The following is a 4824-nucleotide window of genomic DNA, read 5'->3' as shown; positions in this document are numbered from 1 at the left end:
CAGACTCACAGTGAGTTTCCGCAATCCATTGCATAGGTAATCATCCTCTTTGGCCTGTCCAATGCATAGGTAATCGTCTTCTTTGGCCTGTCCAAGGAAACCTAAACCTGCAGATGGCAGATATGCATCCCATCCCCCACCTCCTATGCAGGCGGCCAGCGGGGGTGCGCGCCCCCCCAGCACGGGAGCCCTGTGGGAGGCGCACCACCCCCCCCCAGCGTGGGCGGCCGTTGGGGGCGCGCCTCCCCACCCCGCCGCATGGGCGCTCGGTGGGTGCATGGCCCCTCCAGTGTGGGCAGCCAGCAGGTGCCCGCTTTCCCCACAGCCGTCATCCTGGCTAGAAAAATTCTCTCCAGACCAAGACTACCTTGCAGCAGTGTGGTGGCTTCACTGTACCAGTCTTGAGGAAGGCCGGTGCCCAGCATCCATCTTGGGTGAGGAAATCCATTCGTTCAGGCTGTGGAAGCCTCATGGAGCTGCTGCGACTGTTCGGTGTGGCCGGGATCTGCCGGGGGTGGGGGGGGGGCACAAGACTCACCCATTTCTCCTTGGGAATCCTTGAATTCCTGTTGTTGAGTCTCGATCTTCACTGAGGGCCAGTCATCAACTGTTTAAGTGTTCAATTATCAATAAGCCGAAGTCTGTGGAAGGCCATAATGGCCCTGCTTTAAGTGGTTCACTGCTCCCGCAGCTCACCACGCTGTCTCTGCCTCCACCGCCATCTTGGATCTCTGGAAGGTCCTTTATGAGGTGGATTGATTCAGTGACTGGTGTAATCGGGGGTGGGTGTGTCTGAGACAGTGAGATTGGCACAGGACAGAGCAGAGTTTAGGGCTGTTGTACATAGGGTGGCTATGAGTTGCAAGTGACTTAACGACACATAACAACAACAACACTAAACAATAAAGATGAAAATATTAGGGAGGTGTACTCTATATTTAGTGTATATAATATTACCATTGTTGTTATGAACTATCAAATGGGAACCACTTTATAGCTGAAATGTCTAGTGACTTTTCAGAAGCTGTAAATCACACAAAGAAGAGACTGCCCATCTTTCACCAGCTGAGGAGCTGGTGGATTTGAACCACATGTCTTTGGATTGAGAGTACAGCTCCTTACTGCTAGGCCACCAGAGTTTCCTATATATTATCATCTTAATATTATAGGTATAATTTTATATGTACTTTATATAGCTCTCACTCTCATTGCAGTAGACTCAGAATCAACTCACAAACTGAAGCATTTCTACCCTCTAAAAACTCGAGTCCATTATGAGTCAGTCTCAACAGAAATATTTGAATTAATACCATAATTATCTTTTCCTAACTGACTCATGTCACTCAGCATAATGTGTTCTACTTTGATCTACATCAGGCAATATTTAATTAATTTTATGTACTTTAAGAACTATGGAGACTAGGCAATAGTGGGCATATTTTATAAAATATCATGAATAAGAATGATTGTATGAAACACAATGTGAATGAAGGATAGTTTGAAACACAATGTATATGAACTTTGCAAGCAAAACCAATGTTATTGGTGGTGTTAAGTGCCATCCAGTGACTTGCAACTCTTAGCGACCCTGTGTAAAACAGCTGTGAATCCTGTTCTATCTAGAGCCAATCTTATCATCTCTAACTCACTTACCCTCATCACCCCATTCACAGAGTAGCTCCATTTCATCAAGGGTATTCCTCTATTGTGCTGTCCCTCCACTCTCACAAGCATGATGACCCTCTTCAAGGACAGGTATTTCCTTGCAACATGCCCAGACTATGTCAGACGAAGCTTCAGAATCCTTGCCTCCAAGAAGCAGCCCGGTTTCACCCTCTCCAAGACAAACCTGTTTGTTCTCCTGGCAGTCCATGGTATATTCAATACTCTTCTCTAGCACCACAGCTCAAAGGCATCAACTCTCCTTCTATCATTCCTACTCATTGTCCAGCTTTCTGATGCATAGCAAGTGATTGCAAAGACCATGGCCTGGATCAGGTGCATCTTAGTCTCCTTAGTCTCATCGTTGTTCTTCAATACTCTGGAGAGGTCCCTGACCACAGACTTTCCCAATGCAATCTGTCTTTTGATTTCCTAGCTGCTGGTACCAAGAGTGTTGATTGTGGAGCCAAGCAAACTGAAGCTGTTAACAATCTCAAATTCTTCACCATCTATCATGATGCTGCCAATCAGCCCAGTGGTGAGAATCTTTGTTTTCTTGATGTTGAGCTTCAATCCATATTGAAGACTGCAGTTCTTGATCTCCTGCAGCAAATGCTTCAGGTCCTCCTCAGTTCAGCAAGTTAAGGTTGTTTCATCTGCTTTACACAGGTTGTTTATGAGTCTTCCTTCAATCCTGATGCTACATTCTCCTCACAGAGCCCAGCCTCCTGGGTGATCTGTTCTGCATATAGATTGAAAAGGTATGGAGATAGGACACATTCCTGGCATACATCATTCCCAATTTTGAACCACTCATTGTTTCCTTGCTCTGCTCTGACAACTGCCTCCTGGTCCAAGTATAGGTTTTGCATAAACACAATCAAGTGTTCTGGGATTACCATTCTTCTCAGAGTTAGTTGCGGTTTGTTGTTATCCACATAGTCAAATGCCTTTGCATAGTCAATGAAACACAGACATTCTTCTGGTAATTTCTGCTTTCTGTCAAGATCCATCTAACATTAACTAGAATATCTTTAGTACCATGGCCTCTTCTAAACCCAGCCTGCACTTTTGGCATTTCTCTGTTAATGCCTTGCTCCAGTCGTTTTTAGATAATTTTCAGCAGAATCTTCCTTGCATGTGATATTAATGACATTGTTCAATAATTTCTGCACTCTGTCCGATATAAAAGAAAATCAAACTTTTTAAACAAATTAAGTATAAAAGAAAATAAACAAATATAAAAAAGAAAAAAGAAAAAGAAGAAGATAAAAATTTAAAAAAAAAAAAAAACAACACCCTGTGTTGTAATAAATTCTGCCATGGATGTTTAAAAAAAAAAAAAAAAAAAAAAAAACCAAACCATGGACTGCTAGGAAAACAAACAGATTTGTCCTGGAAAGGGTTAAACCGGGTGGCTCCTTGGAGGCAAGGATTCTTTTTTTAATTTTTGTGTGAGTGTACCGTCAAATCAGATCTGACTGATACAGGAGGAGATTGGGAGATTGTCCCTCCTTCCTCGGCAGAGCATCTGGTGGATTTGAACCGTGTGCCTCTGGGATTGTAGTTGCAGCTCCTTGCCACTAGGCCACCAGAGCTCCCCGGAGGCAAGGATTCTGAGGCTCCGTCTAACATACTTTGGACATGTTGTGAGGAGAGACTGGTCCTTAGAGAGGGACATCATGCTTGGGAGGGTGGAGGGACAGCGCAGGAGGGGAAGGCCCTCTATGAGGTGGATTGATTCAGTGACTGGGATAATTGGGATGGGAGTGTCAGAGACAGTGCGATTGGCACAGGACAGAGCGGAGTTTAGGGCTGTTTACATAGGGTCGCTATGAGTCGCAGGCGACAGCACATAACAACAACAAACATGGAGTGAGGCCAAGACAGCCGGGAAACCTTGTCCTCATGGTGCCCTCTACTGGCCAAATCTAACATTGTACCAGCTGGGAAAATATGTGCAGTCTCCTGTCCCAATATTTACAATCCTCAGAAACCCGATGGTGAGTGGCTATGAGCCCGAATCAACTCGAGGACTGTAGGTTTGTGTTTACTATACTCATTTCCCAGACTAGGTAATGAAGGATGAATTGCAGGTTGAAAGGTAATATCAATAGGCAGCTCAGCTGGTCTTCAAGGAGAGAATAAACGTAAATATAAAGCTGCCACAAAATTGTAAGGTAAGGACCAGCAACCCAATAGAAAGGAAAACAAATCCAGAGAAACAGAAGCCAAGACAAATGACAGGCATTCCTGTCCTTTCTGTAGCTCACCTTTCTTCTTCCCTGTTGGTTTTAGGAGACACAGCTGCATCTTTTTAATAAGTACTACCTGCCATGTCTCATCTTTCTTAAGCTAGCTTAAGCTGGCTTTAAGCCTAGCAACAAACTATTCTAATTAATACAGGCCAGCAATAAGAGGATGCTGAATCTCTAATGACATGTTGTTGTTAAGGGCCATCAAGTTGACTCCAACCCATAGGATCCTATGTATGAACAATGGATCTGAACCTTGCCCTGTGCTATGCCATTCTGACCATCTCTAACATATTCGAGGCCACTGTGACAGTCACTATGTCAATCCATCTTGTTGAGGGTCTTCCCTTCCTTCACCGACCCTCCACCTTTACAAATACATTTTTCCCCAGGGACTGCCCTGTCCTAATAACGTACCCAAAGTATGAGAGATGAAGTTTTACTATCCTTGGCTTCACGGAGCACTCTCACTGCACCTTTTCCAAGACTTATTTGTCTTTTTGGCAATCTGTGGGATATTCAGTACTCTTATCTAGCACCACAGCTCAAAGGCATCAATTATTCTTGTCATCCTTATTCATTATCCAACTTTCATCTGCAGAGCAAGTAATTGAAAATTGTTTGGATCAGGTGCACCTTAGTCTTCAGACTGACATCATTGCTTTTCAGCACTTTGGAGAGATCCCTGAAAATCAACTTTCCCAATGTAACACATTGATTTTTATTTCCTGCTTGCTGGTGACAATGGTGTTGACTATGGATCCAAGCAGGAGTCTATAGCAAATGCACTGTTTGTGCAAAGGCTGTTTGTGTCTCCTGCAGTTTGAATCCAGCAGCTGCTCTGTGAAAGGAAGATGGTCAGTCTCCTTCAGTTGTGATTTACAGCCTCAGAAACCTGATAGTGTCT

The sequence above is a fragment of the Elephantulus edwardii genome, unplaced genomic scaffold (assembly GCF_000299155.1).
Source record: "Elephantulus edwardii isolate Elephantulus edwardi_28Jun2011 unplaced genomic scaffold, EleEdw1.0 scaffold00094, whole genome shotgun sequence".
In the NCBI taxonomy this organism is placed as follows: Eukaryota; Metazoa; Chordata; class Mammalia; order Macroscelidea; family Macroscelididae; genus Elephantulus; species Elephantulus edwardii.
This window is presented reverse-complemented; position numbering follows the sequence as displayed.